We start from the raw sequence: 7,214 nt of genomic DNA on the forward strand, positions 1-7,214 counted from the left end.
CATTCTATTTTGTTTAACTATGTTTCACTCTTCTCTGCAGTACACAGTTTAGCATGTATTTTTACAATCATACGTATAGGTCTAACCAGATCTAGTAAATGCACTGCAGTGTGCCATGAGGTGCGTTTTTTTCACCAGCGTCCTGCTCTGTGAAAAGTGATAAGGACACAGGTGTGCTCAAGGGTTACGTGGACCACTACAGAGACAGAACACCTTTTACAGAGTTAGTCAGGGGGTTTCAATCCTGATAGAAAGCATTCATTAACATCTTTATTTTATATTCAAGCCATTGCAAGTGTAACAAGTACTATTCCCATCTGGTGACAATTCCCCATAATGTCTGTCATTGAGAATAAACCAAAAGAAAACCAAAAAGAAAAAGATGACTATTTTTTTCAAGGGAACCTCTCCCCCCTCAGCCCTGCATTCTGGTTCAGTCCAACCTGAGCATATGGGTCCATGGTCACCCCAAAGGTAGTTTTCTGTGTCAGTTGTCGAAGAACTCCACTGAAGACTCATGAAGCAAGGTTTAGGCTCGATCATGTCGGCCTTTTTGTTGCTCACGCTGGCCTTTTCTGCTACAGGAATGACGGCAGAAAATGTCACAGATACAGCTATTGAAGAGAGACCTGTAATAGCCAAGGGTATACTAAAGGTAAGTCTTACATGTGAACTGATGTGGTGATTAAATTAATGAAATTACTGTACTTACTTTGGTTAAATGTCATACTTAGGAGCAGGACACATATTTATTGTTGACACATGAAGGCTACACTATCTTTAATCTAACTGCAGAGACACACATTTGACATGGTGGTTGTGGTGAATGACAAGTGATCATTGTCTGTTCATCTTTCCCTCAGGCTCCAAGTGTGGTTGGATGAGCCATCAAGAAGATGCCTGAGCTCTATAAGTTCCTTATGGAGCGATGGGCATTGTAGTATCCTTCTATTGTGGTTGCTGTGGAGATTTCAAATAGAGTTATGGGAACTGCAGTAGCATTGTATTGAGGTTACTATGTAGATTTCTAACGGGCCAATCGTTTTTTTGTCAGATCAAGTCTGCGTTGAACTGTAATGAGTTGTCATTACCTCATACGGTTACATAGTACCTCACGTAATTGTTTCCAAAACTTGACCCACCCAAAGCCTTTTTGTATTTTCTCACGACCTTACAGATAACCAAGACATTTTTTTTAGGGACAGCCCAGTTTTATACCAGCATGAATTGGCCTCAAACCACAAGTGTGTCTAACCAGGCCTTCAGGAAACATAGTTCTTCAAATGTCAGTGTTTAAGTATGTTTAATGATGTTAGATCTCACTGGAAACATATCCAGAAGTAGATTGTTCTTGAATTTGGTAGCGTTCTTGTATTCTACGGGCAGAGATTGAGCCCAGTCCTGGACTTAAACTGGAGAATCAGAGAATCAACATTAGAGAATGCTTTATGGAGAATCTTCATTGAAATAGATTTTTAGTACAGAACTGGGCTAAATCAGTCTTCAGGATATCGGCCCTACATGTTTTTTTCCTTGATCCTCCTTTCCATTGAAGTCACAACCTGGAATATGATTCAGGAGAGGAGAAGAATCCACGTCTGATCTTCTATAATGATAAGGATGAGGTTGTTCAGGTTAGATATGGATTCCCATTCAAGGTGTTACATGTCATCTACTGTACGGGTCAGACAAATATTATCTGCAAAATGCTTTGGAAAATAACATCTATTTTCTTGAGCTTGACTCAAGCCTGACAAGATTAGAGAGGGATAAATAACTATTGCAAGAAGACATTACACAATGAAAAAGAGGAGCATATCGGTGTGGTCTGAAACAGTTAAAGAGAATGTGATGTTGCAAATACATTACTCCTCTGTGTCTTTTGTATCCCGAGTGGCTCAGCGGTCTAAGGCACTGCATCTCAGTGCTAGAGGCGTCACTACAGACCAGGGTTCAATCCCAGGCTGTATCACAACTGGCTGTGATCGGGAGTCCTGTAGGGTGGCACACAGTTGGCCGGGTTAGGGGAGGGTTTGGCCGGGTGGTGGGGGCTTTGCAAGTAGGTCGTCATTGTAAGTAAGAATTTGTTCTTAACTGACTTGCCTAGTTAAATTAAGGTAAAATATAAAAAAATGTGAACCTTTTAATCTTCATTATGGTTGCTTGCCTGTACTGAATGTAAGCATTTTGTGTGTGTTGTATCAGACTGTCTCTGTGAAGAAGATGAAGGTGGATGAGATCAGTAGCCTGCTGGACTCTCTGGGTTTCTACAAGAGATCTCAGAAGGGAGAGGAGGTGCCAGACGAGTTTCAACACTTTCCCCTGAGAGCTCCCAGGGATGAGTTGTGAGCAGAATGACATCTGGTGGCCAGACTCTGTCACTGCACCCAGTCACATATGATGAGTGGGGCCTCAAGGCCACAACATGAGCCAGGCCCTGGTTTGAGGACAAACGACTTGGTGCAGCTGAGCAGAGCAAAGCCTACCACACTGTCTCTTTGCAAAGTAAAAATAAATTTAAAATATGAATTTGTCAATAAAAGTTTAAACAAGTTACGTAGAATGTGTCTCATGCTGAATCTGTGGTTTAATATGCTGTCTATCTTCCAGCCAAACAAAACGTTGTACAGCAAAGTTTCAGCAGGTAATGATAGAGGTTAGTGTACGAAAAAGGTAATGTCGACTTCAAAGATTACATTCATTAATCCTGAACCTATTACAGGGTATTGTTTTCATTGGTTTTATTTATACTGAACAAAAATATAAACAAAGTGTTGGTCCCATGTTTCATGAGCTGAAATAAAAGATCCCAGAAATGTTCCATACGCACAGAAAGCATATTTCTCTCAAATTTGTTTACACCCCTGTTAGTGAGCATTTCTTCTTTGCTAAAATAATCCATCAACCTGACAGCTTTGGCATATCAAGAAGCTGATTAAACAGCATGATCATTACACAGGTGCACCTTGTGCTGGGGACAATAAAAGGCCTAATAAAACTAAAATGTGCAGTTTGGTCACAACACAATGCCACAGATGTCTCAAGTTTTGAGGGAGCATGCAATTGACATGCTGACTGCAGAAATGTCCACAAGAGCTATTGCCAGAGAATTTAATGTTCAGTTCTTTAGCATAGCCACCTCCAACGTTGTTTTAGAGAATTTAGCAGTACGTCCAACCAGCCTCACAACCGCAGACCATGTGTAACCACGCCAGCCCAGGTCCTCCACATCTGGCTTCTTCACCTGTAACTCACTAAAATCGTTGAAATTGTTGCATGTTGCGTTTACATTTTTGTTCAATATATTTTCAGTTTTCTCACAATCAATGTTCAATTTGACATCTGAAAACCGCTGATCCCCATCATACTGTTATGTGGGAAGCTTGTCTCTCCCTTTTCTGTTTCCCTTCCTCCTTGTTTTGTCCCCTCTTTGTCTGTTGTATCTGTATGTGTGTTTGTCCCCATTATGTTGGTGCGTCTGCCGGTGTGTGTCTGGAGTGGATCGGGGGGCGTGCTCAGGATCTGCCTCTCCTGTGCAGCTGCGGGTTGTTTCCAGTGATTCCTGCTTACGCAGCTGCATCCTATTCTCTCATCAACCTGCACTACTAATTCCTGGGCATGGCTCTCCACCGGCGCCAGATCGTTGTTCTTACTAGAGCGTTCAGACATACCTCCCAACCTGCCTGCCTGCCTGCCTGCCTGCCTCAGCCTCTCCTTCCTCCGGAGCCGACTAGCCCACTCTGTTCCTTTTCTTCAGTTGTTTTTGGACTAAGACAAATTGAACTTTTATTAAAATAATTTTTGTTGATGTGGCGCTGTTGGCGAGTTAGTGACCAAATTTATATATTTAACTTTGCAAAATTGCATACATTTCTGTTTGCCCAGGCGTCTGAAGAGACCCATAAACAACTCAGTTCAAGTTTAATAAATTTAAATTCGTAATGACATCAACCCGGCCAAAAACAGAGTCTGCAAGAGCAGGCCGCAACAAGCCTGCAACTTCTCCCGACTCACCCCCGCCACCGAACGCTGCCAATGCCGGCCCCACGGAAACACTGACTGTGGAGATGCTGCAATCCGTGATAGGCACCCTCAAAACCGACATTTTCGGAAAAATTGACTGTCTCTCTACCAATCTCAGGTCAGAGATATCAACGATCAAAGACGAGCTTAAAAAATCTATCGAGAGTATACAGAATAAGCTTGACGCACATGGGGTGACTTTATCGGATTTGGAGCGAGGTGCTACAGACCACAGCACTCGCATTAGCGAGCTAGAGGCTAACGTCGGCTCATTGACAACTAGGGTGGCATTCCTCGATAATAGATGCGAAGATATGGAAAGTAGAATGCGGAGGAACAACATTTGTCTACTGGGAATACCGGAGGGAGTGGAGGGCCCAAGGCCCACGGAGTACATGGCCCAGCTACTTCAGGAGCTGCTCGGGCTAGAGGAGAAGCCATTGCTAGACCGGGCTCACCGCACTCTGCGTAGCCGACCCAGGGATGGAGAACCCCCACGACCATTTGTCATCAGGGTGCATTTCTTTCACGTCCGCAACGACATACTGAGAAGATCGGGAGAAGCATCCCCTCTTCTACATAAGGGTAAAAGAGTCTCGATATTTGCGGACTACACAACAGCTGTGGCTAAGAGGCGGGCTAGCTTTGGAGCTGTGAAACGCCAACTACACGCCTGCCCGGGCATGAAGTTCGGCCTCATCTACCCTGCGGTTTTGAGACTGACTTTACCGGACGGCTCCATGCACAGATTCGAGGACCCGGCTATAGCGGCAGATTTCATCAACAAGAACGTGAAAGCGGCTGTTGTACCGCATGGTGTGTAACAAATGGTTGGCTGGCTGGTCTTCCTAGCAGGCTAGTTAGCAGGCCGAATGGGTGACTAACGAAGCCATCTTTGCTGGGTTCATCGACATATGAATGTCATTCTCTTTTTTATCTCTTTATTTCCAGCCCAGGTTTGCCGCCTCTAATGCCAATATCTGGGGGTCTGCATGGCTGTTTCAGTTTGATCATTTACCATCTGCGTCGAGGTTAAACCTCTCTTAATCGAGGATAGTTTTCCTTAGACTCTATTGGGGACCATTCTATCCATGTTTGGCTTACTCTAGTTAAATGGTCACTAATCTTAGGTAGCACAGAGTAAGAGTTATCATGCTTAGCTCTAAACTTTCTTCGTATTTAGGGTTTTGCTTGCATCTCATTTGGGGAGATGCTTCGGCAAGGGCGGGTGTGAGGGAAGGGTTTGTTCACTCTCTATTTGTATATAGTTTGTATATGTTTTTTGTGCCTCTTCGTTTGTCTTTGTTTTTTACATTTGCGCTTTTAGGTTCAACTAAGATCTTCAGTTTACATTGTACCTTGTCCTTTACACATCCTCTCTCTCTCTTAAGATATGACTCAGCCTAGTGTAGCCCATACTGCTGGAGGGAATGGCTTTAATTTTCTTACTTGGAACTGCAGGGGCATAAATAACCCAGTTAAACGTAGTAAGGTGCTACACCATCTTCATCATTTGAAAGCTCACATCATCTTTCTCCAAGAAACTCATCTGAAGGTATCACAACACTCAAGTCTTAGGTGCAGATGGGTGGGTCAGGTGTTCCATTCCTCATTTCAGAGTAAGGCGAGAGGGGTGGCTATTTTACTTCACAGATCGGTACCTTTTACATGTTCTAAGGTGATCGCAGATCCCCATGGTAGATATATAATTGTCAGTGGTAGGCTGCTCAATACAAAGGTTCTTCTTGTTAATATCTGTCACGATCGTCTAAGGATGAGGACCAATGCGCAGCGTTGAATGCGAACATCTTTTATTAGATAAATGATCACACGATCAAAATAACAAACGAAAACGTGACGTCTACAGTTTAACACAACCCAACTAGAACAAGAAACCACAAACACCACGTGAAAGACAGATAGTTAAATATGGCTCCCAAGCAGAGACACCCAGCAGACACTCGTTGCCTCTGATTGGGAGTCACTCAGCCCAACATAGAAATATCAAACATAGAATTTCACACCCTGGCTCAACATAACATTGTCCCCAGAGCCAGGGCGTGACAATATCTATGCTCCTAATTGGGACAATGGTGATTTTTTCAAATCGGTTTTCTCTACACTCCCAGATATGTCCACCCATATGTTGATTTTAGGAGGTGACTTTAACTGTTGGTTAGACCCACAATTGGATCGATCCTCCACTAAACCTACCACCTTATCAACCTCAGCTAGAGTTGTTCGAACCTTTATGTCTGAATTCGCAGTCTCAGATCCTTGGAGAATGATTAATCCAGCTGGGAAAGCATACTCTTTTTTCTCATCGGTTCACCACACTTTTACGCGCATAGACTACTTCCTTGTTGATGACCGGCTCCTCCACTCCATATCTTCATGTTCATATAACCCAATTGTTGTATCTGACCACGCCCCTGTTACTATGGAAGTAGCTTTTCAAAATGTTGACAATCAGCGACCGCCTTGGCGACTAAAAACTCAACTGCTCAGTAATGAACACTTTGTCAATTTTGTTTTGAGTCAAATCGACTTTTTCATGATTACAAATAGAACCCCAAACATCTCTGCGTCTACTCTCTGGGAAACTTTGAAAGCTTATATCAGAGGTGAAATTATCTCCTACACCGCACATGAGAACAAATTGAAAAGGAATAGGTTATCTATGCTAACACGCTGTATTGCCCAATTAGATGACATTTATGCCGTTTCACCATCCCCGGATATTTATAAGGAACGTTTAACTCTGCAAGCAGAATTTGACACACTATTAACAGACCAGGTTACTGAAATGCTTGTCAAGTCTAGGAGCACTTACTATGAACAAGGAGATAAAGCCAGTAAATTATTAGCTCACAAGTTACGTCAACAATCATCATCATCTCAGATTACAAAAATTCGTACATCATCTGGGATTTCATTAGATCCTGGGGGGATCAATGAGGAGTTCAAGAGATTTTACCAGTCTCTATATACCTCTGAAAGTAAAGCGGATACACTGGAATTGGATGATTTCTTCCACTCACTATCTGTGCCTTCGGTCGGCCGGGATTTGGTTAAAAAATTAGATTAGCCGATCACTGTTGAAGAACTGTCTAACGCTGTCAAATCCCTTCAATCTGGGAGAAGCCCAGGGCCTGATGGCTACCCGACAGAGTTTTATAAAAAGTTTATCA

The 7,214-nt window shown here is 43.0% G+C and overlaps 1 pseudogene across 1 annotated transcript; it reads left to right on the forward strand.

The window, feature by feature from the left end:
- Positions 1 to 503: 503 nt before the first annotated feature.
- Positions 504 to 2,553, forward strand: LOC311120300 (selenoprotein M-like; annotated as a pseudogene). The gene is made up of 4 exons: positions 504 to 655; positions 864 to 940; positions 1,556 to 1,634; positions 2,206 to 2,553. The product of its transcript is annotated as a selenoprotein M-like (transcript).
- Positions 2,554 to 7,214: the final 4,661 nt, after the last annotated feature.

The sequence above is a fragment of the Coregonus lavaretus genome (assembly GCF_964263955.1).
Source record: "Coregonus lavaretus genome assembly, contig: HAP1_SCAFFOLD_7887, whole genome shotgun sequence".
In the NCBI taxonomy this organism is placed as follows: domain Eukaryota; kingdom Metazoa; phylum Chordata; class Actinopteri; order Salmoniformes; family Salmonidae; genus Coregonus; species Coregonus lavaretus.